The following is a 19437-nucleotide window of genomic DNA, read 5'->3' as shown; positions in this document are numbered from 1 at the left end:
CCAGAGTAATCTTTTCTAAACTGCAAATCTAGTTATTCCAAGAGCCAAGAACAGTGCCTGGTATGTGGTAGGCAGTCAATAATTATTTGTTGTATGGGAGAACAGAGGAGTGCCACTTTCCAGATTAAAATTCCTCATTAGCTCAGCATTGCACTCAGGTTCAAATTAAAATTGTCAGTCGTAGCCCAAAATGTCTTCCCAATCTAATTTCGCCTACCACTCCCAACTAAAGGTGAACACTATTTTTGAACTAAAGCATTTCCCTGAAAGTACCCACTTTCCTTTGCCTCTGGACCTTGGACTTACTACTTGAACTCCCTGCCTTGTCCTTCTCTCCTCTTTAATGTCTTGTTCTACTTATATTCCAGAACTAGCCCAAACTCTTTTTTCAGGGAAATGTCTCTGCTGCTGCCAACTCCTCAGGCTGCCCTATGTTCCTTGAACATTCTGCAAATGGAGAGTGCTAGCCTGATGACACGCATCTACAAAGTGCAGAGATTATGCCTTATTTAATGTCCCTTTGGTATTACGTAGACCCTGAACCATAGTAGGCATTCTATTAAAACTACTTTAATAAAATATTGATTCTTTTAGCCCATTTTATAATCTATCTAGTAAGACTGGTAGTAGAGAACAAGGCTGAGTTTAAGAAAAAATATTTTATCCCCCACTATGGAATCAGAATCCTTGTAGTTATAAATGGAAGGGAGCATCTCCTAGTCCAATACCTTAATTGTGAAGGTGAGGCAACTAAGATGCAGAAAATAAATTGAAGTAGACTTGGAACTGAATCTGTTGCATAGTATTGTTCATTTCACTGCCTTAAACTATTATCCATTCATTCATTTAATCATTCATTCATACATTTATTCATATATTCAACCAGTGTAGTGCACACTCCTTTAATTATTTGGTAATTCCTTGTAGCATAATGATTAACAACATAGCTGCTGGACCCAAATTCTCCTGGTTTTACTGCATATGTAATACTGCGGGAGGTTGTTTAACCTCTCAGCTTCCTCTTCGTTTATAACAGAGCCAATAGTTGTAGGTACCTCCTCAAGACTGTGTTAGTCTCTAAAGGGCATTAAATGCCTTTAATATATGTTAAGCATCTTGTGTGCCCGTTATTATATGAGTAAAAGATTCTGCTGTTTATGTATTTAGTACTTAGGAGTAGGCTTTGCCCTTTGCAACTTTTACACTCTGTTCCATTCCTTCCTTTTATTTTCTCTATAGATATAAAAATTTAGGCACCTAGATGGCTCACAAAACATGTGTCTAGGACCTACAGGGAGGCATTTTCAGATGAATGAATTCAAATTCTCTGTAAGCACTAGGTGTAGAATGATATAATCAAATGGGAAAGTATTTTAGTAGAAAAGCTCATGCAGCCTTTTCTCCATAAAAACCTATGAATATAATAAATGATGCCTTCACAGCTGAAAATCAGCAGGCATTATAAACACTTACAAAGTGGGTTAAGAAAATGTTTTTCTTCTTATGGGAACAGCAGTTTAAAAGGCCTAATGGTGCTAATTATAATAAGTAGCTGGTAAATGTTTCATCAAGAACACTGACCCACAGTCTTAGCAGGTGCTCATTAAATGTGGAAGATTCTATTGTTAATAACCATTTACTCCCTTGTAATATCTACATTTGTAATCAAGAAAAAGAAAGTAATAAACATTTTGTTGGGGAGACTCATGAGGCTGTGAAAAATAGCCAGAATGCTGTAGTAAAACGTCTTAATTTATCAGGCATGAATACACAAAGTCAAGTCTTATAAATGCATACTTTTGAACCACAAAATGACTTTAAGAGAATGCCATTTTTAGATAAGGTATTTAAAGCTCTGGCATTCTGTAATTTTAAAAACTCTATTAATGAATATTTGATTAGACAAGAGACATCTTAGAAGCAACCAATATCTCAGTTCTTGTTTTATCTTATTTATTTAAGATTTATAGCACAAATTCTTTTTAAAAAAAGAAGCAGGCTGGGTTAAAATTCATCATGCATAATATGTACAAAAATAAAGTGGTTTTTAAAACAAGTAATGCATTCACCTGGTTAAAGAAATGAAATAATATATAAAAGTTCACAATGAAACTCCTCATTCTCACCCCAGCCCCTCCTACTTCTCTACTATAAGTAACTAATTTTATTAACGTTTCTGTTTCCAAGAAAATACAACCATACAAAATCATAAATTTCTTCACTTCTTTCACAAAAGTTAGCATAACGTGCATTTTCTGTATCTTGGTTCTCATTTGCTTATTTTACAATTAGTAATATGAACCACATAAAACTGCCCAAGAACTACTATGTTATTACATTTCATCAATTCCATATGATCCGACATATCTTGGAAATCTCACATTAGGACATGAAGAATGTCCTTATTTTTTCTTTCCCTCATATTCTCAACAGTTGCAGAGCATTTCATTGTGTGGATATTTTGTAGTTTACTTACTCAGTCCCGTAGTATTGAACACTGGGCTGTTATCTACATTTTGGAATTCTGAATAAGAGTCAATTAATAAACTCTCAAATGCATTTTAATCATATGCAACAGTATCTGCAGGATATACTCTTAAAGTGGAGTTATTGGGTCCATGAGTAAATGCACTCATAATTTTGATGGCAAGAAGTAAGATTATTTTGTTTCTTTATCAGTTATTAACTGTAGAGTTAAAAACTGCAGCTGCAACATAATCTCACCAGCATTCCCCTGGCCAGCATTTCCAACTTTTCTGCAAGTGTCTTCAGGATGGACTGGAAGTCTCTATGTTATACTTTATTGTGAGAACTTTTTCTTGAAAAGTACCTAAAATTTCTGATAGTTCTTTCTTTTCATGTGTTTGGTTTAAAATGAAACGTTTCTAAACCAATGAAACATTTTCACCAGGGAATAGCTCATAAGAAACTGAGATTTCTTCTTAACCAGGCCACACAGGAACTCAAGCATAAACAAGCAGTGCCTAAATTAGGTGTTTGGGGACCTGCTTTTAGCAGATGAGAGAAATTAGAAATTAAAATATCTTTGTTTACATATAAAATGGTGCATCAAAATCCGTTAACAATGTTTATATTGTCAATTTTAAAGTAAAGCTATTCTCCCTAGGTAATGATGAGTTCTTTTCAAATTTACCACAAATTCTGACTAAGTGGGGTTCAAATTAACAACTTTTATTCAAGGATCAGTCAAATGATATACCATCCACACTAGTCCCAAACTGACTTCTGAAGGATGTCTTCAACTTATAAATCCTATTGCATAAGATTCCAATGGTTATTTTTATTTGTAACGGTGACTTTTTCTTTCATCTAATAATGGGTGGGTATTTTATTTATTTGTATTCCTGTTATCTTCCACACAAGGATTTACTGCTGATATATTGTTATTAAATGGTAAGTAATTTATAAAATCTTAAATTATAATTCCAGAAATTGAGTCTGAGCCCTCTTCATATTCTGAGAACTCAAGAAATAAAGCATCTTCAATTTTGTTGTTCCATGATGCTCCACTAACTTAGTTCAGGAGGGTGGCGATTACATTCCAGGCACCCATGTTCTGAGCAGTGGGATGGAAGAATTAAAAATAAAAATTTAAAACATATGCTCTTAAAAAAGTTGCCTGGAATCTGCTACATGGCAATTTTCACCTGCCTCCCATTGACAAGAACATCATCTTTTGGCCATACTAACAAAAAGGCAGTCTGGGAAACAGAGATCTTTTGCTGAGCAGCCAGTTTCCAAGATAAATATGAATATGACAGTAAAAGAGGTAAACTGATATTGGGGACAACCAGCTATTTCTTTCTCATGTCCTTATACAGTTCTTGAGAAAATATCACACATATGTAATAAGATATTAAGGCCAGGTTTAATCCCAGAAGATGATACCTCAAAGCAGTCATAAAATCCCAAACAAATCATGTATATCTTCTAAAATAAAATGTCGAATGGCTAGCAGCCTCTGAAGCTCTGGCGAAACAAGGAGGAGGGAAAGAAGTGAAACATGAAGACATTAAAAAGATAGAAATTCATGACAGTACCAAAAATCAACGTTTGGTTAGTAAATTCTTCAAATCTGGGAAGATCTCCCATTAATGAAAGAGCATTACTGGAACACAGATGTGGCAAGCTTAAGCACTTTTTCTTGTTTGATTCCTGGCACCCTGAACTATCCAGGAACACTTGCCATCGATATATAAGGTTTTGAGTATTTGAGTTCTCCTCTGGCCTTCAGATTTTCAGACTACAATTCCCACAAAAATCAAAGTGGTATACCTGTCTATGATACAATGTATGCGGGGAAATGAAATCCTCCCAAGTAAAGCCCTTTGGAGTTCAGTAAAAGCCTTACTAGAACTACATAGTATAGATTGGTGTGTGTGTGTGTGTGTGTGTGTGTGTGTGTGTGTGTGTGTGTGTGTGTGTGTGTGTAGAGGGTGATTGCTTTTGTTTACCTTCACATGGTAATAGAATTACGCAGTGGGAAAAGGGGGAAAGTCCACCTCAAATCAGTGAAGATGAATGCCTGATAGATACTGTTAATTGGACCAGAAGCTGTGTATATCAACTGATTCTTCAGTTAACTAAAAATGAAATTTTATGATTCATCCATTCAAGAATACATTAAGTACATAGGGTAGAAATTGTGATGATCAAAACAGCTGCGGTCCCTGACCAAGTGGAGGTGTCATTCATTTTTTTGGGCAAGAGATAACTTACCTACTTCCTTTTCTTCACTGTTTTACAATAATGGCAAATTCCTATATTAGATAAAATGATGTAATTTGAAAAAAATAAACCACTGTGGGGTCTATGTCACAAACAATATCTTATGTATGAAGATATAGTAACGTATACATGAGGATATGAATAAAAAGAAAAACTTTTGGTGAATTTTACTAAAAACATAAGAAAATTGTAGAAAGTTCTGTGATGATTTCACTAGGATGAATAAAAAGAGATAAAAGCAATAAAGAGAGAATAGACTGAAAATGAAATCTGAAATAGAAAATATTGTTTGGGTTCAGAAAAGTGTTTAAGACTGCTCAAAATTCACTAAGTACATAAAATATAAATTGAGAATTGTAGAAATAATTAACACTGAAGAAGATGAAACAATAAAGATGTAGGATTATGGGTGTTAAGGAAGGCACTTGTAATGAGCACTGAGTGTTGTATGTAAGCTATGAATCAGAAAATTCTACTACTGAAACTAATACTACACTATATGTTAACTAACGAATTTAAATAGAGACTTGGAAAAGAAAAAAATTATGAAATTTTTTACAAAAGTAGTGGTAAGGGAAATATTAAAGAAAATAATTAGACAAGAGATACCCAAAAAAGACAGAGAGGTCAACTAAATGGGTTGTAGTTTGCAAAAAACTTTGGCAGCTAAAATAGACCAGAGTATATATTGTATTTTGGATAAAATTAGTAAAAGAGACTTAATCATCATTTTCAGGCAGCATTACTTGATCCATAAAAAGTCAGTGGAAATCAATGGAAAAAATAGTTAGAACTATTAAAAATTTACTAAAGTGTCTAATAATAAGATAAACACAAACATACACCAAATGATGACAACAACAAAAAGCTTTCTTATATGCAAACAATGGAATAGTGAAAATAATAGTTCCATTTACAATAGAAAAAATAAACATTATTAAGTAGCTGTAAGTATCTAATAAGGAATGTATGGGTCTTATATGAAGAAAATTATGAAACATTAATGAACTTTCTATAAGAATATTTTAATCAGTGAAAGGATATTGCTGCCAACAGAAATCTATGGCCATGAACCCACCCTTCCAGAATGGATCATGTAGATATCATTTTAGAGCCCACTCTGGTTTGCTGCCCTCCTTTGACTTTTGAGCAGGTTGTAGTCACCAAATTAAATCTTCCAATCCCATCTGCCTTTGGCCTAAGGCCTAATTCTCTTTTATTCATTCTTCTACTGTTACAATTCAGGTTTTTTGTTGCTAAGCCCACAAGAATGAAGTATATACTTCACCAGATATTTACCTAAAAAGACGCATTTCTCCCTCTGAAAAAACTTCCTCTAAGTACATGCAAAACAATGTGGGTATGAGGAGTCTAAAATTAGAATTAGAAAGACCTTTGCTGGAATCATGGCTCATCATTTAATAATTGACTATTTTTAACATTTTACACAGGCCTCCAAGCCTTGGTTCTTCCTCTATAAAATGAGAACAACATATTAAAATTATTATCTAAAACTGCTGCTATTAAATGTCACAATTATTAGTACTTAGCTTTTTTGATAAAAATAGATCTATGTAACACAAAAATCTTTGTGTTCACTGTTCTTGATTTCTTACTACCAATTTTGTCATATTCTCTAATTTTTCAGAGGTAAGTTTTAAATCTTAAAAAAAAGGTAGAAATGGAAGAGTCAAATGTAACCCAAATTCATCAACATTGTAAAAGAATCCATTTGCTCTGTAAATATTGGACAGGCCAAACTTTATGTGATAAAGCAAGAATAAAATAGTGCTAGTTAGTAATTTTACAGTCCTATCAAAATATGATAGAATCTAAATCTATGCAGTCCTGTGTTTAGAATATGTGGTACCAGCCCAACTTCATTCTGTTGATATAAAAGACTTTTATCAAGTTTAATTCCAGAAATATTTATGTCTTTCATATTGATTGGTTTCATTAGGACCAAGATTTATAGATTTAAATTGCACCTTTTTATACAATATGAGCTCTGTTACATCTAGAACTACTTGAAGGAAAGTTTGTGGTAAATAAATGGTTAAGATATGTTATGAATCTCACCTAAGCAGAATAGGGTAAGAATAATAGACAGAGCATTGACATCAGATACATTACCAGAAGAAAATGGTTTATGAGGGCAAAGAAGTGAGAATGTTAATTGTTCAATGATTGTAAAAGAGCAACAACTGTCTCTGGTAAGGAATTAATATATATTTCTCAGATTTCCTTAAGGGCTAGAAAGCTACACTTACATAGGAGTAGGAATCAAGCATGGAGAATAAAAACAGTTAAAAATGGTACATTGAAGGTTTTGGCATTTGAATTTGTTAAATTAAACTTGAAAATCTGTATTGCTAACAAACCAAATCAATTATATTGTGGCTCCTGATTAAGGAATCTGTGATCAATTAAAGGTTAAATAGGGATTATCATGGTTATATGATTATAGTTGTAGAGTGGTTAGATAGATAGCATACTTTTAAAGCATATATAGTTTTAAAGGAAGACTAAAATCAATGAAAACATTTCTCCCTGTAACCGCATCCTTTGTATCTCACACTAGAATGTGAGTGTCTTGATGGCAGGCGCAATGCAAGTCAGGTCATCTTTGGGTCTGCAACACCAGGCACACTGAGAGGGCTCAATAAAGGTTTGATTGATAAGCCCGTGAATGAATGAAAAGCAACTGAAAGCAGTTATTTATGACACACCAGAGCTTGGCATTTCTCCTTTCAAAGGAATCAATCATTCCACTTTTTAACCATGAACCACCTTTCTTCTAGATTTCTCACTACGTTACTACTACCACTACACTGCCAATCCTTTGACACCCCCTCTTCATTTCTATATATATTTAATTCCTTTCTTATTGAAGATCCTTACTTACTTATTGGTGACCTTTCCATATCCATTATTCTTTTATGGATACCTTAACTTCGCTTACCTGCTGCTCTTGATTCCAAGACCCTTGATCCAAGCCCTGCCCTCGATCTAACTAAATGTAGTTAAATCCAAGTATCCTTTCCTGTCTTACCCCCAGATTAAACTTATCAGAGAAAATTCCTCACCTATACAGATTCACGGTTATAGTCTCTGACTAGAATCTCTGTACCTGCCACCCAGACTGCCTTTTATGTTCTAGATTCTGTTCAGTTGGTAGAACACAGGAAGAAGGGTGAGAATTTTCCTGCAAGGTGTTTATAATATAGAATGAGAGAGAGCTAGCTAATGAACATACAAGCAAACACATGCAGAGGGCAATGGTAGGTATTAACGAATGTCATGAAGAAGATGAAATGAGAGGTTCACAGTAACTATCAGAGTTGGTGGCCAAGGAAAAGCTCTAGGGCGAGGTCTCATGTGAATTGAGACCTGGACTAGAAAATCTAGGCAGCCTTATGGAAAGAGCTTGAGAAACCGGAGAAGCAAATTTGTAGATCCTGAGATGGCAATATGCTTTTCCTGATTAAGGGGCAAGAAATAAAAGCAAAATTTGTTGAAGTGTAATGAGTGGTGGCAAGAGAGGAAGAAGATGAAGTCAGAGAAACTGTCAGAGATGAAGTTCTGGCCATTGTTAGGGAGTTGGATCTTATTTTAAGAATAATGAGAAGACTTGTGAGGATGTTCAGTGGAGCTGTGTCAAGCTCTGATTTCTATTTTAGAACAATCATGCTGGCTCACATTTGAAGAGACAATAATGGTAGCAGGGAGATTAAGCCATAGGCTATTTTTATGTTAGATGTTAGGATGGTGATTTGAACTATAAAATTAGTAGCTGAGACTTTCAGAAATGGATGTATTTTGAAGATATAAATAGCATGACTTGCTGATATATTAAGAAAAATACAAAAAAAATTTGTGAGGAAAAAAGAAACCTCAAAGATGAATCAACTAGATAAATGATGGTATCATTTACTGAGTCTGAGAAGACTTCAGGTAGAGAATAGTTTCAACGGGAAGAGATGAAGACTTCAGTTTCCATCATATTTAGTTAGAGATGCTTATTAAGTATTAAAATGGAGTTTTCAAGTATAATTATGTATAGACAATTACATATATGGAACTGTAGTATACATGTTTCAGTTCAAGGCTCAGGTGAGAGCCCAGGATGAAGAATCATATTTGAAGCTGTTGAACTGGATAAAATAATTTAGAATGCAGGAAATAAAATAGAACGCAGTTAAAAAGAGGTAGAGGCTGAATATAGTGTCCTGGTTGCTGTAATATTTAGAGGCCTGTTAAGGACAAAAAGCCAACGGTGAAAACCATGTTCAAGAAGGAACCCCATGGGGGAAAAGAAAAAGAAGGAACCGTAGGACAAAGTGATATCCTGGAATTCAAGAGGGGAAAGTATTTAAATGAAGGAATTGTCATCTGTGTCAAATGTTGAAGAGGGTGTAAGATAAAGTCAGAGAATTGACTGTTGGCTTTTGCAAGAAGAAATGACGTCCAGAATGATAAAAGGAAGACAGAAACATTTCTTGCATTATAATAAGAGGGAAGATAGAATATGTGGCACAGGTATCAATGACTTGCTGGAATTAATGAGAAGTCAACTCATCTGATACTTATATTTTCCTATGAAAAAGTAGAAAATGTCATTACCTGAGATTTAAGGAAGCAGGAAGTAACGAAGAGTTAAGAATATGAGGTTGTGTAAATGACAGTCATAGACTGTGGGAAAATAAAATTTTAAGGGAAAAGCCCTAATATTTTCTGGTAGTATAGATCATTTGACATTTACAATCATAACTGAAGTGATTTCAGTCAAAACTTCATTAAACCTTTCTACAGCAACTTTTGGCTAAATGGAAGTGAGAACCTGGATTTAACTAGGGTTGGAATTTTGTCAGTTGAGAAAAAAAAGGAGAGATAAGGAAAGAGTTGTAAAGTGTTTGTAAAGGAATGAACGTAGTACAGGATCATAGAGGTTACAATGGGTTCAGGGGAATTGAGGATATGAGATTCTAATGTTTATTATAAATGTCATTGTGTTTACACTTATCAGAGTGGTATAGTAGCCCAGGGAGATGAAGGATGAAAATGATGGCCAAAAAATGGTATGTTTCAAAATGAGACTTTGATATAGTTACAGAGGATAACAGTAAAGTAATTAAATGATTAACTGAAGATATCAAGGAACTGTGGGTTATGTTGAATGGATCGTCAGTGGACTTCAGTGTTCAAAGCACCATGAGGGTTGATCTTGATCGCAGGGCAGTGAAGGGAGAGTGCCAGAATCCAGGGGCAGAAGTATTCACTGAAGGTTGGAAAAGAACTGGAATGTCAGTAATGCCAGTCTTCAGGAAAAGAAGAGGCTTATCTGGGTTGGGTCTAGCGAACTGGGTGCTAAATTCCTGCCTCATTCTGAAAAATGTGGGTCTCACATTTTCAGAAATAATTAGATACCTAAACCAATGTCTATTTTTACTTATAAAATGATACATTTTAACAAAATATGTAGAAGTTCATATAAATGGAAGTTAGCATTTAACTTTTATTTGAATCTAAGTCTAAGTAAACATTGAGACTACTCAGGAATTCAGACTCTATTTTCTTGAGGTTTTCTTGTTAATTGGTTGTTAGGCAGGTATCACTCTGATTTCTACCCTCACTGGAAAGCTCTCTAAAATATATAAATGTACCTCTCTGTCTTAGGGAGCATGGAACAGTAGACTATATCTTTAATAGTTGAGGATGTTGCTATGTGTGAGATAATCATGTTCTGAGTATGAATTTATTTATATAAATGTACCATAATGAATTTATTTGTATAAGTATTTATGTAAGTATGATAATGAATCTGAATCAATGTAACTTCAAAATTGTTTTCCTCAAAATATATGCTTATATAACCTTAGAATATTAAAAAAAACAAAAATGACTTATTATTGAGTGATTCTCAAACCAAACCAATGAGTTCTGCTGCATTGTCTTTAGAAATAGAAGCTTTACAAAGGCAAGTCTTTTAAAATCTTGTGCAAACTACATAAACTTCAAGTGTATTCTATTAAAATGTACCAATCACAGCACTTAAGGATATAGAGTTATTTTCAACTCTAATCTTATGACATTTTGATTTGAAGTAACTTATCAATATATTATTTTAAAGATTTTATTTATTTATTTGAGAGAGAGAGAGCATGAGCGAGTAGAAGAGCAGAGGTAGAGAGAGAGAGAGAATCTCACGCAGACTCTGTGCTGAGCACGGATCCCAACGCAGAGTTGATCTCACAGAGAGATCATAACCCGAACCGAAATCAAAAGTAGGATGCTTAACTGACGGAGCCACCCAGGTGCCCCAAAATATTATTGTATTTTAATATGATAACAAAATAACTTTAATTCTGAAAGATGGTGGTGGTTGGAGTGTGATGCCACTGTTTATGCATGGGAAGTGTTAGTGTCAATATGGTGGAAGAAACTGGAAAAATCCCTAAGAGACTTGCACACTAATTTCCTATTAAAATATAAAAACTGTCTTCAGTTTGGCTAATTTGACAGGTTGAAAAAAATACTATCTTTAAAGAGATTTTCAGTATGTTCAATTTTAATGCTTTTTTTTGTTCCTTCTTTCAATTTCATTCATTCATTAATGCATTTTTCTCTATCTTTAGACTTCTCACTGAATTGACACCATAGTAACTCATTATATTGTAACTACATTTCTAAGCGAGTTCTTTTTTCATTGGAATATGTTTAAAATTCTTGTTTGTTAAAAACTTTCTCTTGATTAATTTTTCTTCTTATATGTACTTGAACAGAATGAACCTCTGAAATCTTTTACCTGGAAAGTTAACTTTACCCTTTTCTTACTAATCAATTTGATGTGCATAAAAGAAAAGCTTTTCAAAAATAATTGAATTTTTTCACAAAAAGTAAAAATTAATTTACTTTATTATTTTTTATTTTTTATTAACATATAATGTATTATTTGTTTAAGGGGTACAGATCTGTGATTCATCAGTCTTACATAATTCACAGAGCTCACCATAGCACATACCCTCCCCAGGGTCCATCACTTAGCCACCCCATCGCTCCCACCCCCTCCACTCCAGCAACCCTCAGTTTGTTTCCAGAGATTAAGAGACTCTTATGGTTTGTCTCCCTCTCTGGTTTCATCTTGTTTCATTTTTCCTTCCCTTCCCCTATGATCCTCTGTCTTGTTTCTCAAATTCCTCACATCAGTGACATCATATGATACTTGTCTTTCTCCGATTGATTTATTTTGCTGCTTATTATTAAACTCGACTTTTTTTTTTTATTTTGACAGAGAGAGACACAGAGAGAGAAAGAACACAGGCAGGGGGAGTGGGAGAGGGAGAAGCAGGCTTCCTGCTGAGCAGGGAGCCCGATGCTGGGCTGGATCCCAGGACCCTGGGATCATGACCTGAGCCGAAGGCAGATGCTTAACCGACTGAGCCACCTAGGTGCCCCTAAACTTGACTTCTTAATCACAACCCACATATTGATCCTTGTGATGTGTCAAGCACTGTATCAAGCACTTCACTTTGCATATTTGTAAATGTGTTCTTTGTGGCTACAGTAAATCAAGAAAAAAATTTTAAATTACCCATTAGCAGCTTGTATTAAATAGCTATGTTGTAGGTTAGGGAAAGAATGTCATGAGTATTCTTTAAAATAATTTGAAAGTGCTTTCTTTTCATTAAGAAAAACAGTAAGAACTAGGCAAATCAGGGCATTACTGTGTCTTAAAAAAATAATAGTTCTTTATTCAATTAATAAGAATGCTTCAGACGCAGTGGAGTGATTACTTCAAAATCCTGAATGTGAAAAAACTACTCAGAAAAGAAATAATTAAGGTGGAGAATGTATCATACCTCTTAACTCCGGCATAGTTCTCCGGATAATTTATACATCAGATGTATTCAAATATTGTTAGACTCTAATCAAATATTAGTCTCCCACCAATTTTTGAAAGCATGTATCTCAAAAAGAAGAAATAAACACCCAAGGAAGTAAGTCTCTATTACCTGAAACAGGTAAATTGAGGGTGAATATAACATACATGGAAATCTCAAGTAGTGTTAAACATCTCAAAATGCAAAGTCACATTAAAGTATACATAAATACAAGGTAGTCAGTGCATTGATTTTTTTTTCAGGATAACAATTCATGTATCTTTACATAAAACCTCAAGTAAGCCTGCTTAGTGGGTTGCTGCAGTGTATTGATTAGCCCCCCTTCTCTGTAGCCTGCCCCTTTCCCTACACTTAGCAATTCAATCTCCTGAAGCAGAAGATAAAGGAACGGAATGAACGAAGCCAAGACCTTTTCTCTCTGCTTCCACGTTGTTTATTCAAAGCCAAGAGAGCACCCTCAGCACAGCATTCAATGATGCCTCATTTCTTGATTTTTTGGAATTCACTGGATTTTCGATTTTCAAATTCTATAATTTATAATGTTAGACTATTTCAGTAGATCCTCATTATTTACCGATTCCATATTTGCAAATTTGCCAGCTCGCTAATGTTTAACTGTTACCCCCAAATCAATCTGCGTGGTACTTTGGGGTCATTTGCCAACATGCACAGAGTGGCGAGAATTTTTCGGCATCTGATGTTCATGTGCCCAGCCGAGGTCGAACAAGGCAAGACTTCGCATTGTTTTAAGTCTCAGAATGAAAACAAGCACCCTTTTCCGGATCTATTTAATGCCATGACTTCCACATTTGTGCGCTTTTTTGTTGGTGATTCTGCTGTTTACGATGGCCCCCAAGCATAGTGTTGAAGTGCGGCCTAGAAGTGCTAAAGTCTATGATAAAACTTCCTGAGGAAATATGTGTGTTACATAAACTTCGTTTGGTAGGAGTTATATTGCTGTTGGCTGTGAGTCTGATGAATCAGCAATATCTATTGAATAAGGTATCTTTAAACAAAAGTTGAAAAAAAAGCTATATATTGATCGGTTAACAAAAATGTAATTACAGACTCCAGAATTCTAACTCTATTTTTCCCCTAGGAACAGTTGTTCTTTTTCACTAATTCAGTGTTCATGGTGACTCTATAGAATCTAGAACTCTATAGAACCTACATAATGAGATCGGCTTTGTATTGTTTTATATATTGCTGTTAATAAATGATACTTCCCTTTATTTTACTTTTTAATTTTTTTTAAATGATGAGTTCTTACATTTTTGTCTGCTGTCAATTAATCATTCAATGTATTTGTTCTTTTATTGCTGTGATTTACTCTCATGGCTGTAAATGTTTGGTTTCATATTTGAATTTTTATCTATTTAAAATTATTTGTGCAATGGAAAAGAGGCTGAGTTTTGGACTGAAAATGAGACCTCGGTATTGAACTGGGCTTAATTCTAACAACAGCATGAACAAGTGGAAATTTATAGCCAAGGAGCATGGTGAAGATCAGTGGATGCAGAATTACTAAGAGGAAATATCAGGAGGCAAGGGGGATTTCTGGTAAACCAATGGATAGGATTCTTGCTGAATGAAGGTGGACCAGGGTTATCAGATATCCACTTGGGCATATGGAGACAAAAAAATATGATCAGGTATAGAGAGCAATCAGATACTGAGAGTGGGGAATTCTCCCTCAGCAGATTTAACAAGATTTGGCTGTTGAAGTCAAAGCCCAAAATGAGGCCTAGTTGAAAAAGAGTTTGGAAGAACCTGACTCAAGTTTGGTTAAGAGGAGAGTCTTTGCAGTGTAAAGGCTTGGAATACCTTGGGACCCTGCGTGGACCTTGTATTTTTCAACCCAGAAATGAGGGGAGGGGAGGAATACTTCTCAATGGGCTGCAACTGCGAACAATAGGAAATAGGAATTGGTGGATATATTTACTATCCCATGTCTCCATACCCTCCATCACTGTAAGATGTTCTGAGATACAGCTGATGTGATATTTTAACTTCTAAAAAGAAGCAAAGTTAGTAGAATCGGTCACTCCCAGGGGTCTCAGGTTGGCTCTCTCTCTTTTCCTGTCATTTCTTTTATTCCTCACTCTTGCTTTCCTGAATTGCAGACCTAATGAGAGTGTGGCAAATGAGCATTTGCCTCAGAATTGGCTTTCTAAGAATCACAGATTAAGATACTCAGAACTTTTTTGTTACTGTTGCATAATACCTAAATCAGAACTATCAGGTGGTGTGTAGGCTTCAAAAGTGACTCAGTTCGGGGCTCCAAAATTATCATCAGACAAGATTTCTTTCCAATTCTTGGTTCTGTTTTGCAATTTCTTGTTTTTATTCTTGAGCACCATGTGCAATACAATGAGAGTGTTTTTTCGGTTCTGAAATCTGAGGTACCATAGAAAAATCAAGAGACCCCTTCATATAACATTCTGCCAAAAGATTTATTTCATTGTCCTGATTGAGTCACAGTTCCATCACAAAACCAAACACTTCTGTAATACTAGCTTAAGTTCAGTCATCTTCTCATTCTGTGAGTTCACAGTGAACCCTGATGGCCTATAAGTGGAGTGAATTGTGTTTCCTAGAAGAAAATCAAAGCTTGTTTGTGAATGGATGCTGCGAAGTCAACATTTGTCCTCTACCCAGGAGACACAAGTACAAGAGATAGAAAAGGCATTTTCCTAGTTCAAACAGCTTTGGGTACAGAAGCATCTAGAGATGTAGCTCTAATTGGTGAAGCACAGAAAACAAAATACTTCTAGGTGAATCAAAATCAGGGTGGACCATTGTTACTGCATGCAGAGCTGAACAAGAGTGTGGGGGCCACGTGGATGGGGGCATTAAAAAAATGAGAAAAGAAACATCTGTGGACAGTCAAGAGAAGTGTTGGAAGCAGCAACTGCACCAGGTGTGAATAGAGGCAATGCCACCAATATGAATTACATGTCTTAGTAATCCCATTGACTCACAGAGATTAAAAAAAAAAAGTAGATGAGCTTCAATTTTGTTATTTGGAAGGTGGGAGCTGTTGATTAGTGGATTTAGGCATAAACTCCTAAATGCCTCTATCTACACTCTTAGTATCACCAATTTCAATTCGTCAAGTCAACTTAATGAAACTTAGCAAAGACTGAGCTTTCATTTATTTTTATTTTACATTTATTCTTACTAATGTGCATTTCACACGTTCTTCTGTGTATTATTTTTACAGGATTTGGATTCCAGCTCTGCCCTTATATATACTTAGGAGAAAATTATTTATTCTCTACCTCAGTTTCCACATCTGTAAAATGAGACTACCTAGTACCCACCTTAGAAGATTTCTTGGTTAAGAGAAAGTACTCAGGAGGCAGATTACCTGCCAAATCTCAGCTCTTTTATTGATCACACTAGCTCTGTGATCTTGGACAAATTACTCTCAAATGTTCAGGTTTTATTTTTCCATAAAACAAGAAACAGAAAAGTATCTGCTTTGTAGGTTGTTATGGGAATTAAGTAAACTGGTATTAGTAAAAGGTTTAGGAGAGTGCCTGGCATACATAAGTACAATTTTGCTTAAAAAATGGTCAATACACATTTTCTTCCATTTATCAAAAATTATGTAAATTGGAAAGTTCAATTAATGAAATCATCTTCTTTTAAAAATGCACCAATTAATTGGAGAGGTTTTTTTTTTATAGATACTGTTTTTGTAACTTATCTGTGCACTATAGACAATCCTAGAATGTAATATTTCTATTATATATCATCTGAAATCAAGTGGAAAACATTGGTAAAATAATGTACCTAAAATTGAAGACACTACTTTGCATTATGAAACGAGTGTGTCTCTGTAATATGCAAAAATATTAGATTTGCTCTGGATGGCTACATATAGAAAAGTTTAGTAATCATCGGCATTTAAAAGGATCCGAAGTAGAGATGTGATCTTTCTTTAAACCTGAGTATCCACTGATGCTGTTTTCCTTGACAAATAGTGAATTTGATTGGATACTCAGGTTTAAAGAAACTTCTCTAGAGAAGTTTACGTAGTTATTATTGTGGAGTCCATTTAAGAAACTGTTGGACATTGGTTCAATAACTGTTTTTAATCTTTTCTATCTTGGAATATTATAATGTAAGTTCATTCTCTCCAAATTTAAATAAGTTACACCTTTGAAGAGAAAAATAAAAAATGAGGGCAAATAACAATGTTTAACAAAGGAACTGAATCTAAAACTAATGCTCAAGGAGTGATGTCAAGGCAAGTTCTCATCCGTTTTTTGAACCTCTTGAGAAATCTGAGCTACACTTTACCGCAAATGAAGCATTTAGATACTTTGGAAGGACAGCTGTGTCAATCAGATGCTCTACTTACCATTGAAAGCTTTTTTCTTATGCTTTGCTGAATTTCTAAACATGTCTCACATTACCCAGCTCTAGTGATTTAAACCTGTTTCTCTGTGACATACAAGTAAGGAAAGCCATTTATTTTTTCTTTAAACAGAGTTGTTCACAGGGTGGGAAAGGTCTCACACTTTTAATTTTCTTTTCTTCATTTACAGGGAGCCATAATCTGCCTGGAGACTTGTAGCGTTTCCCATGGGCTGCAGACATAGCAAGATAATAAAAGCAGCTTTATGTTGGACCACTGCACAGTTATTTTAAAGAAAATCCATGAAAATCTCCTCTTCTATTGTTAATGCATTTTACTTTTCCTATTGAATTTTGTATTGTTGAAGATCCAGTGAGAATACACAACTGTAAAATAAATTTTAAGTATAACGTAAATCTAATACGCTTATCCAGAAAGATAATTAGTATTGTCCAAAAAATGCTAACAATTTCAGCAAGATACCACCACCTTCAACAAAATGATAAAATATTTATAACAAAATTGTGAAAGTGAAAAACTTGAAAAGACCAACTCAAATTGGTAAGAGGGAAATATGTGCTAATGTTAAGTGCCTACAAATGTGCCAATTAATTAACATATCAATCTTCAGGATGACTCTCTGCATTTATTATTTTTAAATAAATATTTATTTAGCTCCATTTATGTGCTGAATGTTTGACTCTATCAATTAGTGAAAGAGGCATGATCTCTGCTCCCATGGAGGTTCTAGGCTAATAGTCTCAGTTTTGCCTTGATGAAATATGTAATCTTAACAAATTTGAACCATTATCCTCATTTTCAAAATAAGGAAACTAAGGTTCAGAAAGGTGTTGTAATTGTCCCTATTTAACACAGCTATTGAGTGGCAGATATCAGAGGTGGGATTTACACTCCTTTTCAGGGGAGTCTTCAGAGTCCAGCTCCTTCCATTTTTCTGTAAGTTTGGGATTTGTACCTTAGCATCAACATTTTCCTTTATAATGTCTTCCTTTTTAACTCTGGATTTAAAAGAAAATATGATTCTTTTGAAATTTCAGGAGAAAAAGTGCCTACAACTTTGATTGTTAATGAAGATTTTGCCCTGAAAAATAGGAAACTACTATTCAAGCCAGTTTTAGATAAATTAATAATTAAAGACAAAGATGAGGAAGAGAAGTTGAGTTTGGTATGTACTGACCTACACTGAAAAATCATAAACATAGACATGTAAACCATGGCCACCGTAGAATAAAACAGACCTATGGAAAGTCAAAAAAGTGAACTACCTCTATTTAGTGATAAAATTCTGATCCCTTAGAGGGAGGTTTTCTACTCTAGCTTATAAATTGTAAATTGGGCTCACATTCAACAAGTGAGTTCTGAAATACAGAATGTAATTCTATCTGTTCATGGATTTGCAAAGTTCAACAATAAGTCAGCAAAAAAAAAGCCTAAAAACTCTATCATGAAAAAAATTATGTGTGTGTGTATGAATGTATGCACTAAAGAAATTTGAAGTTTTTTTTATTTCTGTTTAGTTAATAAAAAATTTCTTTACTACATTTAGTTGAGTCATGTATTTTTTTTAAAGAGTGACCGAATGTGTCACCGCCAAATATGCTAATTAGGCCTAATAATTATTTTGAGCTGAAGGCTATTGAGAAGAAGCAGATACAAGGAAACTCCCCACCTTCCTCCTATTTCCCTAAAAGCAAGACACAAATTTTCAAAGGTGTCCCTCCTCCCTCTCCACCAGGAAGAACAAAAGTTAATCACCAGAGGAAATTTGAAATCCCTATCACCCTGAAAGGGCAACAGCAAAATCTACGTAAGAAATGTTACTAACTTTTCTTTATCTACCATTAGTTTCCCATATATTTGCATTCCCACAATTTGCTGCCCCTAGAAACTCAAGGGCCTTTTCCTTTGTCTTGTGACTTCTCTAAAAATGTATTGTCCCTAAGCTAAGATAGCATATAAACTCGTTTGGTTTTTAAAAATTTTTTATTGTTATGTTAATCAGCATACATTACATCATTAGTTTTTGATGTAGTGTTCCATGATTCATTGTTTGTGCATAACACCCAGTGCTCCATGCAGAACGTGCCCTCCCCAATACCCATCACCAGGCTAACCCGTCCTCCCACCCCCCCTCCCCTCTAGAACCCTCAGTTTGCTTTTCAGAGTCCATCGTCTCTCATGGTTCGTCTCCCCCTCCAATTTCCCCCCTTCATTCTTCCCCTCCTGCTATCTTCTTCTTTTTTTTTTCTTAACATATATTGCATTATTTGTTTCAGAGGTACAGATCTGTGATTCAACAGTTTTGGACAATTCACAGCGCTCACCATAGCACATACCCTCCCCAATGTCTATCACCCAGCCACCCCATCCATCCCCCCCACTCCAACAACCCTCAGTTTG

Source organism: Zalophus californianus, chromosome 2, assembly GCF_009762305.2.
Source record: "Zalophus californianus isolate mZalCal1 chromosome 2, mZalCal1.pri.v2, whole genome shotgun sequence".
In the NCBI taxonomy this organism is placed as follows: Eukaryota; Metazoa; Chordata; class Mammalia; order Carnivora; family Otariidae; genus Zalophus; species Zalophus californianus.
This window is presented reverse-complemented; position numbering follows the sequence as displayed.